This window comes from Felis catus, chromosome C1, assembly GCF_018350175.1.
Source record: "Felis catus isolate Fca126 chromosome C1, F.catus_Fca126_mat1.0, whole genome shotgun sequence".
NCBI lineage: Eukaryota > Metazoa > Chordata > Mammalia > Carnivora > Felidae > Felis > Felis catus.
In genome coordinates this window covers 62,546,967-62,563,139 of record NC_058375.1, presented here as the reverse complement: position 1 = coordinate 62,563,139, position 16,173 = coordinate 62,546,967, and the positions used below count along the sequence as shown (strand labels likewise).

Below are 16,173 nucleotides of genomic sequence, written 5' to 3'. Positions count from 1 at the left end.
ATGTAACTTGGTGCATCCACTGTGGAAAACACTTTGAGGGTTTCTAAAAAAAAAAAATTAAAAAATAGAAATGCCATATGATCCAGTAATTCCACTATAGGATGCTTACCCAAAGAAATAAAAAAAAACACATTAATTCGAAAAGATATATGCGCTTCTGTGTTTATTGCACCATTATTTACAATAGCCAAGATATGGAAGCAACCCAAGTGTCCATCAATAGATGAATGGATAAAGAAGTGGTACATATATACACAATGGAATATTACTCAGCTATAAAAAAGAATGAGATCTTGCCATTTGCAACAACATGGATGAACCTAGAAGGTATTAAGCTAAGCGAAATAAGCCAGAGAAAGATAAATACCATATAATTTCACTTGTATGTAGAATCTAAAAAACAAATGAACCAAAAAAAAAGCAGAAGCACACCTGTAAATACAGAGAACAAACTGAGGGGAACAACTGAGGGTTGTCAGAGGGGAAAAGCATGGGGATGAGCAAAGGATAAAGGGGAGTGGAGGCATAGACTTAAAGAATGAATTATTCATGGAGATAAAAGGTACAACGTAGGGAAGATGGTCAATGGTATGGTGAGAGATGGTAGCTACACTTGTGGTGAGCATAGCATAATGCACAGAGTTGTCAAATCACTATGTTGTACACCTGAAACTAATGTAACATTGTTTCTCAGCTGTACTCCAGGTAAAATAATAATATTAATATATTGATATATTTTTACTGTTTTTGGTCAAAACGTTCATTGAGTGCTATCATTTGCTAAGTTCTGTGCAAGGTACTAGAGATACAGAGGTGAGTAATATAGACATGGTTTCTGGAGTTGGCCTGCTAGAATATTTTCAGTTTATAAAAGGAAAAATTTGGAAGTAAACTACTTAAGGAGCATTGACTTTGATCTTAGTTAATATATAATCCCTGGTACCATTATCTCAAATGGGATTTATCGTCATCTCATATCCAATTGATTTCTCTTAGTTCCAGTCAGCAATTGGGAATTTTTCCTTAGGCTGTGCCTGGAAACTCCATGGATAGGAAGGTATGTTGGGTTTTTTAACCATTACAAGGAACTTTGACTGAGGTTTATGTCAGTTATAACTCTGGGACCACTTAACATACTATTAAAAGAAAGCTTCCATTTTTTCCCTCTTAAGAAAGCAATATTGAAAGTCAGTACTCCAGTAAGAGAGAAGATTCACCATTTTTGTGTTAAAGGGATCAAGCTCAGCCTTACCCTGAGGAGAAAAGCACTGACTGGAGTGGGATGATGTTTCCCGTATTACTGCACTTTCTGCTCCCGTTGGTGGAGCAACGTGCCCCAGCCCCTGGAATTATGGGAACGAGGGACACATCCAGCTTGCAGCTCAATCACTTGTTTAGTGCCTGTGGGTGATTGTCTTAAGCGCAAGGATGGTTGAGAGTAATCACCAAAGAGGTTTTTCCCTTCTATGCTCTTCCTCCCTCTCCCCGTCTTCTCATTTCCCTTGTTACTCTCACTCTCTCTTTCTCATTTACTTTCTCTTCACCTCTGATGCCCAGCAACTTAGTTTCTTGTTTTGCTGCTGTGTGAGGTTTAATCATGTCCCCAGGAAGAGGGATAATTATTAAACCACTGGAAATTTAATGATGGGTATTTATTCTCCAACCTTAGTCATTTTGGTGTCTGGGGTTTGGCATACCAGTCTGTGGAAACCAAAGTGGATAAGTGTCATCGAACCGCACGTGATTTTCCAGTGATTTACGTGTGTTTGTTGTACTCCAGATGGGCAATTACTGATGCCCTGCTCTGCCCTTTATTTCCAAGCATCTGATGATCAAAATAACGAAGACTTAGAACAAGTTCAACTCTACAGTGGTGGCAAAAAGGTGTCAGTTTCCCCAGTATGAAGTCATTTCTTCAACACTGTGTTCTGCTGTAGCATTTCCTTCTTGGGGTGCTTGTCATTGGTCTCCTGAGCTCTTTTTTTAAATTAAAAAATTTTAAATATTTATTTATTTTTGAGAGAGACACACACACAGAGTGTGAGTGGGGGAGGGTCAGAGAAAGAAGGAGACACAGAATCCGAAGCAGGCTCCAGGCTCCAGGATCTGAGCTGTCAGTACAGAGCCTGTTGCAGGGCTGGAACTCACGAATCGTGAGATCACGACCTGAGCCAAAGTCAGCTGCTTAACTGACTGAGCCACCCAGGCGCCCCCTTTTTTTATTTTCATTTTAAAAGTTATCTTTATTTGTAACTTAAGAACTCAAATTGTTAGGAAAAACAAGTTAGACTTTATATAATTCCCAATGAGTGGATGTTAACCTTCTAATGTATTATGTATTTCCTTATTTATTATGTTTGTTTTTATTGTATGTCTCCTCTCACTAAGATTTAAGCTCCCTAAGGACAGGGATCTTTACCTCTTTGGCTCGTTAATGTATCCCATGTATTTAAAACAGTGCCTGGCACATATGAGACGGTCTCAATATTTGTTGAATAAATGCCGAATGAATGAATGAATGAATGAATGAATAAGTGCTACTAAGTCCTCAGTAGAAGACTTGCCTGAAATTATTTTTATAGACGGGAGAGACCTCTGTTAAATTTGCCCCTTTTTTTTTTTTAATTTTTTTTTTCAACGTTTATTTATTTTTGGGACAGAGAGAGACAGAGCATGAACGGGGGAGGGGCAGAGAGAGAGGGAGACACAGAATCGGAAACAGGCTCCAGGCTCTGAGCCATCAGCCCAGAGCCTGACGCGGGGCTCGAACTCACGGACCGTGAGATCGTGACCTGGCTGAAGTCGGACGCTTAACCGACTGCGCCACCCAGGCGCCCCTAAATTTGCCCTTTTAATTGTGCAAGCTTAATAAGTTATTTAACTTTTCTAAGTATTCATTTCTTCATTCATTCATTTCTTTTATCGATATGGGGACTTTTTTTTGAAGATTAAAAGGCACTAATTAAGAGGGATAATGCATGAAAAAGTGTTCAACACAGTATCTGTCATATATGGTCAGTGCTCAAAAACTTGTAACTGCTATGTAGTTGTTGCCCTTCAGTTGAATGTTGTGCAATTTTGAGAAATATAGGACCATGTTCACGAAAGAAAGATGTCTTTTGAGGTTGATTTCTGTTTTTTTCGTAGCTGAAGCTCCATTGTAATATAAGTTAAATAAAGATAGGAACTTTGCATGTTTTATGTTCCTAAATATATCTTGACAACTAGGATGTTGCCGGGAAATAATAGGTACTCAATAAATTGTTTGTTGAGTGAATTATTGAATGTGTAAGAGGGAGATTAGCTCCACAAACCTAACCTCTGAGCCCAGTGTAATCTGTTGAATTAATGGCAGAGATTTCAAAATACTATTCTATTTATTTTTCTTAAAATTTGTTTATTTATTTTGAGAGACAGAGAGTGCAAGTGGGTGGGTGGGGGGCAGTGCAGAGAAAGAGGGAAGAGAGAGAATCTCAAACAGGCTCCTTGCTGTCAGTGCAGAGCCTAGCAAGGGACTCAATCTCACGAACTGTGAGATCGTGACCTAAGCTGAGATAAGAGTTGGACACTCAATGACTGAGCCACCCAGGTTCCCTTCAAAATACTATTCTAAAAAATGCCTCAATTTTTTATTGTTTGGAATGAAAGACTATAAGAAGAAAGTTTTGATAACTAAAAGTGAAGGGGAGGAAGAGCTGAAAATTATTCAGAAGTTCAGGCTATGCAGAGTTACTCTGGGCAATTCAGAATCAAATGGATTTTTAATTTTCTTATTCCATTTGACTTTCTAAAATACCTGGATCCACGATACTTAATTCCACTTGATATCCTATAGGTTTGTTTGAAACAGAGCATTTCATCTAATCTTAGCTTCTTCTAGGTAAATGTCTTAGTGGTAAGGCATGTAAGTTTCAGGAGAAAAGACACTATAGAATCCCTGGTAAATATACCTTTCTGGTTCCTGCTGCAAGCCAGGGCTCTGAAAATACCACAATCTAAAAGGCGTGCTGAAATATGGGTCTTCTATGAAGTTAAAGCAAAACAAAACAAATCTGTGGTCTGTTTTCCACCCTGCTAACTCAAGTTGTTTTGCTAACTACTTTGGCTGATCTTTTATTGTATTTTCAATTGATTAAGGTTGTATTTTGAGTTCTATTTAAAATCAAACATTTACTGGCAATGCTGTGGCTCTGTGGCTACTTTTTAAAAAATTTCACTTTGTGGGGCACCTGGATGGCTCAGTTGGTTAAGCATCCAAATTCAGCTCAGGTCATGATCTCACAGTTTGTGAGTTCGATCCCTGCATCAGGCTCTGTGCTGACAGCTCAGAGCCTGGAGCCTGCTTCGGAGTCTGTGTCTCCCTCTCTCTCTGCCCCTCCCCTGCTCACACTCTGTCTTTCTCTCTCCCTCTGTCTCTCTTTCAAAAATAAATAACATTAAAAAAAAAAGAAGAAAAAAATTCACTTTGTTAAAACATTTGACACTAAATTTCTCAAAAAAAATTACATCAGGCAATTCATAGCCATATGATTTCATTTCCATATGTTTTAAAGGTTCAGGTTTTGGTTTTGTTGTTTTGTATTTCAACAAATACAATTCCTTTCCATTATATTAAATTTTAGCAATCAGAAGTATTGCTATTGCTATCCTGAAGTATTTTAAATGCATACTATTTTTTTAATTTTCTCTATTTATTGTTTTAGAGGATGAAACATTTTAAGTGGATTTTGCAACTGCTGAGATAAAGCCTGAAACTTTTCCAAAAATAAAGATTCTGAATAGTTTAGTTTTTAAAATATGTTCACAACTGCAACCCAAGACAATGAGAGTTGCAAATAACTTTGAGAATGCCATGTTCATATCATGTGGATAACTTTTAACAGAGATTTATATTGCCGTGGGACAATGAATCTTCTAAGTAAAACTTATGAAAATCCAACTTCTTTTGCAATTATAGGAAAAACAATTTCACCAACACTTAATTCACTTTGAATCAACTCCTAAATAATTGAGCCCCCAAATATTTTCCTATACTTATATTTTGAGGTTTCTTTTTTAGTGGTTTTTTTTTTTGCAAGATATATTTGCTTTTAATAAGTATAAGAAAGCAGGGGGTATCTTTTAGAAATTTTTAAGATAGAAAACTGGAATGGACATAGAAGTATAGAAATGAAAGCATTACTGTGGACATATGACGGTGTATGTAGTTTTGAGGAACATTAATCCAAGGGAGTCAGACTCAGTGTGATTGTAGCCTGCGACTCCACCAAATTCACAGTCATTATTAGGAAGGGCAGTTGTCTTGAAGTCAGCTTCCTTATCTTCTACACTGAAGGAAAAAGCAGACAGTCTGATGACAAGAAAAACAGATTTGTACTTACAAAGTTTGAAAGTTGTTTTTCAAGAAGGAGAACATATCAGCTTTTCTCCCCCCACCCTTTGCTCTATAAATAGCTCCTGGCAGGCAGAAACAACTCTGATTGCACGAGATGAAGGCGAACAAGCAGCAGGCTGTAGTGCAGAATCAATGGCACAGTGCCAAGAGCTTCATCAAATGAATAATAGCTTCCACTTGACAATCAGTAAAGTGCCTCTTCTCCTACGGATTTAGTTTTTAATGATGATTAGAGAGGATGGGCCCCTAAAATTTCTCTGGTAGAAATGACCTCCTATTAATTTCTATTCCTTGAAATGCTGAATTTCAAAGCTATTTTACAGCTGCAAAACCAAAGGCACTGACATAAAGGAACTATTATCTTTGTAATTGTAGCAACAAGTACTAAATTTGTCATTGATTAACAGAGACTTTTTAACTTTATGATCCTTTGTTGGTTGAGTCTCCCTATTTGGAGCTCTGCTGATTTACTTGCTTTGAAAGTCAAATGTTACATTTTAGACCCAACAGCTATCAGAATAATGTCCTTTGTTTTAATATAATAAATACTTCCTTATAACATCCTTACATTGATTATTATGCAATGAAGGGTGAGGGTTTATTAATTCTATATAGTGTTCTGTTTTCTATGCAGTTAATGAAAAAATTCTAAACAGCCATGCTAATGCAACATTTATTAAGCAAATATCTTCATCAGAAGTTTTTAAATTCCTAACACATTTTTATCTATGTGAATGTATCTAAAATATGTTTTCCAAGAGGAATTAGATATAGAAGAGAGCCTCTTAAGAATTAAGATGTTTATATTGATAACAAGTGACAAGACTACAGGCCTACTTTATCAAAACAGGCTATCAGTTATAAAGTTATGTCCTTGGTGTTAAAAATACCCATGGCATATCTCAATCATGTAATATGTGGTATTCTATTGTTTTATAATTGAAATTTTTGGTGTAAGGAGCAATTCAAGAGAAGACAATAGCACTTTACAGCGCTTTCTGTTTCATGTTCTTAGTAATAAAAAAAAAGCATAATGAAATGCTTACTTCAGAGGTTTTTAAATTTAGGGTGGCTTTGAAAACCCACAGAGTACATACTGCTGAATCTCATACATGGTCATCATAAAAGTTCATAAAACTGATAGAAATATTCAAAATAGTTGAAAAGTTTGCAGGGAAATATTTATTAATAATTTAAAAATTTTGCCAACCTCTGACTCAGGAGGTTATCTGGTAATGATCTCTATGGTCTTCTTAAGTGTTCCTCAGAGAAATGAGAATTCAGTGAGTTCGTTGCTCAGTTTGTTCAGTGAAAGGACTTCCTTCAGAATTAAAATGTCCTTTCTTTTATGACATAATACTATTAGTATGTTTTACTTTTAAAAATATCTACTTGGTAAAACTTTTAAAAATTGGCATTTATGGGTTTCACCTTCACTTTAAAAATATCCTGTGAAATCCAAAAGTTAGCCATCTGCTAGCTTAAGAGAACTTAGAAATTAGCAGAATTTCCCTTTTATTATTTAAGCTGGTACAAAGAGTCTGTCATAGCCACACATCAACCAATTACATGAGGAAGAAGTGGGGGGGGGGCAATTAGCAAGCTATGACACCACAAGTAAAGAAATTATCAAATACTCTTACAATTATGTCCTACGTTTTAGAAAAAAATAATCGGGGCACCTGGGTAGCTCAGTTGCTTGAGCGTCCAACTCTTGATTTCAGCTCAGGTCATGATCCCAGGGTCGTGGGATGGAGCCCACATCTGGCTCCACACAGAGAATGGAGCTTGTTGTGATTCTTTCTCTCCCTCTTCCTCTGTCCGTCCCCCACCACACGCATGCATGCACACACTCTCTCTCTAATAATAATAATAATAATAATCAGGAATTAAAACAATAGAAGAAAACTTTTAGAAACAGTGAAGGTCAGAGCTCTAGAAAGAAGCTTAAACATGATACTTTATTTTCATTACCACTATATCCATGTTATTTTTTTAGTGGAACCTATAGAACACATCATTGTTTGAATAGAAAGGATTTAAAATGAAAACAAAAATAATCCTAACATTTCCAACATTAGAGAATGGTGTCCTTGCTACTATATGACTTATTTCCCAGTGTAGGAATGAACTAATTTTATGCTTTACTAAGATTTGGCTATTCTGGTAGGCCTACAAAGCTAAACCTACCTTTATTTTATTTATTTATTTATTTATTTTGAGGAGAAAGCATTTCCTTTCAAGTCTGACTTAATTCCTGTTATTAGTCATCCATGGAAGAAGTAAGTCTCTCTAAAAGGAAACTATGACTCTCTGATAGAAGTAAAAACTATTTAAAAGGAAAGTTAGAGAGGTAAGGGAGTAGAAAGGACTGTTATGTGGAGTGGTTGAGTCATGGGGTTCCTAAGAACGAGTTCGCTATCCTAGGACCACAGTCTTTATTCTGTCAGATTTACTATTTCTATTCCTTGTGTAATGTGCATTTATTTTCCTTCTTGTTTTCCTTACTATTTAATAAACCTATCTGAAATTTCTGGCTTGGTTCAGTTGCATAAAGTGGTATAATGAAGATTACTTGAATCTGCAGAGTATTTAAGAGAGATGTGCACCCCAGATGCCAATGTGATGGTGGCACCAGGGCCCCCAGTGAGAGACCTTCACCAAGAAGGTCAGACGCACAGGAACAGAGTCATATTACTTGTTAAGCTGCTTTTTCTCATCAGAAAAGTTTCCTTTCAGTACCGATCCTGGAGGGATTTAGGCAGAACTGGCTATATAAGTTGCAGGGCCCAGGGCAAATGGCAAAATGAAAATGTAGGGCCCCAGCCAGGGACAGGAAAATCAATCTCCCTTTGGCACATATCTGCTGCTGCTCAATTTACTGCAACTGGGGTCCAGCACCAGGCCTTACTTGATACCTCTGTGGAATTGGGAAAGAGTGCATGGAGTCACCCCTGAAGACACTCTCTGCCAGCCAGAGACTCAGCAGGCACATACCTGACCCAGAACCTCCCTGAGCCCAACTTCATGCAAAGGAATAGGGAGGGTGGTTGGACAAAGGGGATGTGACCTCCTTTAGCCAGTTCAAACTATATCTTAGATAGAGGGTGGCAGTGGCTGAGGGCCAGAGCTGGGAGAGTTTCAAGATAGCCAACTTAGAGCATTAAACCCAAGCAGGGGCCTTCTGAGCATGAGACCCTGTGAGACTTCACCAGTTGCACATCCCATGAAGCTGGTCCTGAAAGTAGGATATATTTTATTAAAGAGGGCATAGTAGACCTTTATATCCACATTGTGGCCCTGACCCTCTTTCCCTAAGCATTTTTTTGTGGCATAGTAAACAAGCATAGTTGTTTACTTTTTATATTTGCCCTAGTAGGGTGAAGGATTAGTGCTTATTCACCTGAAGCAAGGATTAGTTTTAGATTTTCTTTTTACAAGATAACTGATAGAACACTTCATTGTAGGAGAACTGATTTTCACTACAGAAGAACACAGATCCCATCATATGGCCTGGAGGGTGTCCTGTTAGCAAGCCAAGGCTCAGCGTTTTTTTTTGTTTGTTTGTTTGTTTTTAATTTTTTTTAATGTTTACTTATTTTTGAGAGAGAGAGACAGAGCATGAGTGGGGAGGGGCAGAGAGAGATAAAGAGATACAGAATCTGAAACAGGCTTCAGTCTCTGAGCTGTCAGCACAGACCCTAGGCAGGGCTTGAACTCAGGAATGGGGAGATCTGTCCTAGGCTGAAGTCGGGTGCTTAACCAACTGAACCACCCAGGTGCCCTGAAGTTCAATTTTTTTAGAGTAAAGAATTGTCAAAGTGAGATGCAAAAAAGGCCAAATCTGTTTTTGAAAATACAGCTGTGTCCTCATTTCTGATAGGAAATAAGTATGGGTATCAATAGTATTATTGAACATGGAGGAAAAAACCCAATTTTCTCTTGCAGCCATTGAGAACTGTATAGAGCAGAAAAGTTAGCTGGCTAAAAAGGAGATCAAACATAAAAGGGTTCTGTTGAATGGCTGGGGGTCTCACTGATGCAAAGACCAAGCTCTACGCTACTCAGTTCTTTCCTTTTATTCTCCTAACTCTGAAGACATAGGAATCTACATTGAGTGGAAGAGCCAGATACTTATTTCACTAGTCATATATATTTTTTTCACCTCTCTTCTGGTGCTTTTCTGATTCTTCTGTCAACCTCCTTTCCATTTCCTTTTTGGCTTGGTAATTTCGAATACAGAGAGGTTCACTAGGAAACAGATTTGTATTACTGAGCCTAAGGTGATGAAGGAAGATAACACCAGGACCTAGTATTAGAATATCTCACATTTTCGGGGCGCCTGGGTGGCTCAGTCGGTTGAGCAGCCGACTTCGGCTCAGGTCATGATTTCGCGGTCCGTGAGTTCAAGCCCCGCGTCGGGCTCTGGGCTGACAGCTCAGAGCCTGGAGCCTGTTTCAGATTCTGTGTTTCCCTCTCTCTGACCCTCCCCTGTTCATGCTCTGTCTCTCCCTGTCTCAAAAATAAAAATTAAAAAAACGTTAAATTGTCTTAAAAAAAAAAGACTATCTCACATTTTCAAAGGTAAGTAGATAACACAGTTACTTTCTCTGTATCTCCCATATTCCTGTTACCCCTACCCTCTGGCCAACTTCCTAGATTAGTGACTTGTGAAAGTTAATTTTCACAAGATTCCCAGGATTGCTTATTATATTAGAAAAATACTTTAAGGAGTATACAAAGGAAGCAATAATATATGTAATAAAAGCAGACTTAATTTCGTAGCAGAATATTTGTATGCATTTTATATTGTTTTATTATCATTTTTCTCATTCTTGGAGTGCAGAAGTCTGAGTTATATTAGGGCATGACACACTGTTGTCACCAGTCCATGCAATGACTCTCTCTTGTTTTTTTTTAATTTGTTTATTTATTTTAAGTTTATTTATTTTAAGAGAGAGAGAGAATGTGGGAGGGGCAGAGAATCCCAAGCAGACTCACACAGTCAGTGCAGAGCCCAATGTGGGGCTCGAACTCATGGACCATGAGATCATGACCTGAGCTAAAATCAAGAGTCAGATGCTCAACTGACCAAGCCACCAAGTCACCCTTGTCTCTCTCTTGTTTTATTTATTTATTTTCCCCTTCATTCTTATTTCTTAACCATTCTAATGTGGTTTGTTTTATGTGTGTTTTGTGTTTTTGTAAAATATAAATTTTATTATCTATTTATTATAAATATATATTATTTTTATTATTTTTATGTTCACACATTTTTTATGTCTATAATGATCCAGTGCTATAAATTTCATTCTGTTTCTTATTTGTTTTATTTAGCACTGTGCTTTTAATATCTATGTAATGTATATAGATATATGTTGTTTTTGTTGACTTTAGGAGAGCTACAATATCTCCATTTCTTTACTACCAGAAATAGCCCTGTAATAAATGGTCTTTTATGTATCTTCTTCTGGATCTATACAAGGATATCTTGGGATATGTACTCAGGAGTAAGATTGCTGGGCAAAAGGGTATATATATATATATATACCTAATTTAACTAGGTTCTGTCAAACTGCTTTCCAAATTGTATTTATTTACATTCCCACCAAAAGTTCAAGAATATCTCTATATCCTTACATTACATACCTATATCCTTAATTCTTGGCATTACTCAATATTGGCTATTTTGATGAGTGTAAGTGATATGTCATTATTTAAATTTTAATTTCTCTAATTACTAGTAAAATTTAGCATCTCCTAATATGCTTTTTAGTCTTTTGGGTTTCCTCTTATTGCATGTTAATAGCTTTAAACATTTCTGATTTTCATTTTTTGTTTGCTTGGTTAAATGAGGTTTGTTTGTTTTTTTTTTATTTTAGTTGTTATACCTTTTTTATTTTAGACATTGCCAATGTAATTTCCCAGTTTGTCCTCTGTCCACTAACTTTGTCCATGGTGTTTATATTATTTAGGAGGTAACTTTGGCATTTGTATTAGAGCCCCATATTAACAATGGCTCTGACAAGAAAGAGGTTTATTTCTCTCTCAAGTAGTAGTCTGGAGGAGGTGATCCTTCTGTCTTACTATTCTACCATTTGTAGGATGATGCAAGGTGGTTTCTCAGCATGATGCAAGGTGGTTTCTCAGCATGATGCAAGGTGGTTCTTATCAGCTTGTTGAGAAGGAGAAAGGAAGGATAAGAGTGTAGTAAGTCCCTTTGTTTTAAGGGCATGACATAAATGCTACATGCATTTGTTGGAAGTCTGCTCACATTTCATTGGCCAGAGAGTAGTGACAGGGCCATATCTACCTATAAGGAAGGCTAAGCAATGTAGTCTTTTACCCAGGTGACCATGCTTCCACCAAAAATTAAGGAGTCCTGTTAGGTTTAGAGACGGGCAAGTGAATTTGGGAGACAGCAGTCCATCATACCACATTGGTCTTTAGTGAACAGAAATCCTGAATTTCAATATTCTCAAATTAATACTTTTGCTTTATTTGTGCTTTTGGAGTTTTGTTTGAGGAATCTTTCACTACCACTAGATGACTAACATCTTTTAATTTTTCGTTATACATTTTGTATATAAGTTTAAATCTATCTGGAATTCATCTGCAATTATGGTATAAGACAGGGATGCATTATATGTTTCTTTATGCAGGAGGCAATTTTCCCAATAACATCTATTCAACAATCTATCTTTTCATCATTTTTTTATATGTTAGTTCAGGTCTTCCTAGAAGCAGATGCCAGAATGGATTTAGATGTGCAAGAGATTAATTGGGGGAAACACCTGTGAAGGATAAAGGGGCGTGCCCAGAAGACCACTCCTATATGTCTAACACTTGTGAAGGAGAGAAAGCCAGAAGGTGGATTAGATAGGAAGAGTCTCAAACTACCGTAGAGTTCTAAGAAAGTTTTGGCCAGGCCAGTGGGGAGTCCGCAAACCAAAGCTGCCTGTCATGGGAGTATCACATCTTGTGGGAATTAATATGCCCATGTGCTCAGTCATTGGCTGGGAACACCCTCCAGGAAGTGGCCTTGGCATAAATGTGGTTGTGGATGCAGAGGGAGAGCATCTGGGGCCATCAATCAATTATGTTTCTGCAACAGAAACTCTGATCTATGCATTTTCCTAACCATGATTTGTAGGGCCAACTTTATTATATATAATGTTCTCACATTTGCATGTGTCTGTCTTGAGTTTTCCATTATGTTCTATGATCTATTTTTCCCATGCTTTGTTATACTGTCTCTTTTATTTACTCTTCTTTTTCAAAGTTACCTTAAACTAATCATAGATTTTTATTCCTTGAAACCAATTTTAAAATGATTTACTTTAAAATTATCTACTTGTGGGGCACCTGGATGGCTCAGTTGGTTAAGCGTCTGACTTTGGCTCAGGTCATGATCTCACGGTCCATGAGTTTGAGTCCTGCATCGGGCTCTGTGCTGACAGCTTGGAGCCTGGAACCTGAAGCCTCTTAAATTTATGAATTAATTTATGAATTTGTGAATTAATTAAATTTATGAATTAATATGGAAAAGAACTGGATCTTTAAACTATTATCTCTTCCAACTGTAGAGAATAAATATCCCTCTATTTTTTATGGTATTCAATAGAGTTTAAATTTATCTCTATAAAACCTTGGGTACTTTTTAATTCATAGAAATTGTATAGTCTTTATTACTCTCATGAATGGTGTCTTCATTTTATTATATTTTCTGGATGCTTATTGCTGATACAGACAAATAGTATTGATTTTGTGTAGATTGAATTTGAATCTGGCCACCTCCTGAACTCTCTTAATAGTATCATTTATATGTTGCTTTTTATTTGTTTTTCTTGTATAGAAAGTCTTCAAATAATGAGAGTTTTTTCTTTGCTTTGAATACTTTACTGTAGGAGATTAAACAATAGCATAAACAATAGGTATTTTGGTCTTTTTTCTAAGCTTCAAGGGAACGTATTGAAAGTTGAAGGGTTTGTATACATAACCTTTACCTAGTTAGGGAAGTTTCTGCTAATTCCTTTTATAACATGTTGAACCTTAATTTTTCTTTCTTTCTTTAAAAATATATGATTGTATTGTTTAGTCTATTAATTTGGTTTATATATATATATATATATATAGGGGCGCCTGGGTGGCGCAGTCGGTTAAGCGTCCGACTTCAGCCAGGTCACGATCTCGCGGTCAGTGAGTTCGAGCCCCGCGTCGGGCTCTGGGCTGATGGCTCAGAGCCTGGAGCCTGTTTCCGATTCTGTGTCTCCCTCTCTCTCTGCCCCTCCCCCGTTCATGCTCTGTCTCTCTCTGTCCCAAAAATAAATAAACATTGAAAAAAAATTATATATATATATATCATTGATAGATTTTTTTTTCTGTTAAACATTGCTGCATTCTTGAAATAAACTCTACCTGATAATGCGGCACTTAAATAATACAATGTTGGATTCATGAGATAATGTTTTGTTTTGAATTTTTCCATCTGGACTTAAAAGACTTAAAAGTGAAATGATATATAATTTTATTTTCCTGGTTAATCCTTACCTAGTTTTTGAATAAAGATTACACTAGCCTCATAAAATGAACTGGTCAGTCTTATTTCCCTTTCTATTTTATAAGTTTTGAAAGTTTGGTGGAACTCAACTGTAAACATGGGTGGGAGACTTTTGTGGAAAGTCTTTGCTCACCACTTAAATTTCTTTAATGCCAATTTGTCTATTCACATTTTCTATTTCTGGTTGTATATACTTTTGCATTTTTTATTTCTTCAGAAACATCCATTTTATTGAAATTTTCACATTTCATAATACTATTTCATTATTACTATTATAAATCTGTGTTGATTTTATAGTTATTTCTCTTTTTATATTGTATATGATTTATATCTCATCTTTCTTTTTTTTTTTTTTTTCAGTTAGTCCTGATTGAGGAAGATCATTATTGATCTTTTAAAATAATGTTTTAGTGTTATGATCCATTCTATTTTCTTTTAAATTTTTTATTTATTTGAATTCTACTCTTACTTTTTCAACGTTTTTATTTATTTTTCGGACAGAGAGAGACAGAGCATGAACAGGGGAGGGGCAGAGAGAGAGGGAGACACAGAATCGGAAACAGTCTCCAGGCTCTGAGCCATCAGCCCAGAGCCTGACGCGGGGCTCGGGGCTCGAACTCACGGACCGCGAGATCGTGACCTGGCTGAAGTCGGACGCTTAACCGACTGCGCCACCCAGGCGCCCCACTACTCTTACTTTTAAGAAAATTATTTGTTTCCTTTTGGATGATATTTTCTTTCTTTCATCTTCTTGCTTAGCTCTATTTTTCTTCAATCTTTCTTGTGCTTTAATAAGTGTATTCAAAGTTACAAATTTCTCCATAAATCCTGCTTCAGATATGCCCCACAAATTTTGACATATAGTACTAATTTCATTGTTCATTTATAAATAATTTGTTATCTCTTTTATGATTTCCATAGGCTATTTAGTACCTATTTTGTAAATTTAAGACATATGAGATTGAAAATTTTATTAAACTTCTAGTTTTATTGCAATCCAATTAAGAAGCTAGAAGATAATCTATTTATTTATTTATTTATTTATTTATTTATTTATTTATTTTGATCTATCAGTTTCAGGAGGTGTGTGTAAAAGTCTCCAGCTATCGGGGCGCCTGGGTGGCTCAGTCGGTTAAGCGTCTGACTTCGGCTCAGGTCATGATTTCGCGGTCCGTGAGTTCGAGCCCCGTGTCGGGCTCTGTGCTGACAGCTCAGAGCCTGGAGCCTGTTTCAGATTCTGTGTCTCCCTCTCGCTGACCCTCCCCTGTTCATGCTCTGTCTCTCTCTGTCTCAAAAATAAATAAAACTTAAAAAAAAAAAAAGTCTCCAGCTATACTTTTTGATTTACCTATTTTTCCCCTCAGTGCAATGTACCTGTATTATTAGGTACATTTAAGTTCATGATACCTACATCTTCTTGGTCTATTATTCCCTATATCAACATATAATTATCTTCTTTGTTAGATTTTTTCCCCATAAATTTTCATCTTGTTGGATGTTAAAGTGCAATTCCAGCTTTCTTTGGAATTTTGAACAATTGACAGATTACCTTTTGCCATCCTTTTTGTATCATTTTATTTAAATGGTACTTCTTATGAACAACATGTTATTAAATGTTTTTTTTTTTTAATTTAAAAATTAGTATGAGAATCTTTTGCCTTTTAAGTAGTATTAAACCCACTTAAATTTATGGTAATCACTATTAGGACTTATTTTTACAGAACATTTTGGTTAACTGGCACTCCCCATGCATCTGCTTTATATTCCTGGGGAAGAGCAATCCCCTTAGGGAGTTTAGACAGAGAAGAAGTAGAGGAGGGATTCATGTCATGTGACTGGTTGGTGGGACTGTAGTTTCACTCTAGCAGGACTTTTATCTTGCCCTGATATTACCCCATGGTAATGACCTGAACTGCTGTTGTGGATTCTTTGGTGAAGGGGCAGATGGTGACCATCCAGAGATAAGAACAGAGTTTTAAAACCCTCCCTAAACCAGTCTTTAATGCTGTGACACAGTAGCCTTTGCCCCAGGGTGCTGCAACCCTATACACCAGTTTCTACAGCTTTCTCCCTAGGAGTTTCCTCATTGTTTTTATAGTAGTTATTCTGACCCATGTTTCCCCAGGGTTGATTTTGGGGAAAGGACTTCACATTCTGGTGTTACACCATCTTGTTGGGAAGCCACATATATATTTTATGAATATATTCGTAAGAATGG

General features: G+C 36.6%; 1 long non-coding RNA gene across 2 annotated transcripts in view; it reads left to right on the top strand.

Annotated features, from left to right (window-relative positions):
* LOC109502398 overlaps positions 1–15,183 on the top strand; it is a 98,750-nt gene extending 83,567 nt beyond the window's left edge. For both annotated transcript variants that reach the window (XR_002160970.3, XR_002745012.2), the window contains exon 5: positions 15,030–15,183. This is a non-coding gene — a long non-coding RNA (uncharacterized LOC109502398). The remainder of the gene's footprint in view (positions 1–15,029) is intronic.
* The last annotated feature ends 990 nt before the right edge of the window (positions 15,184–16,173 follow it).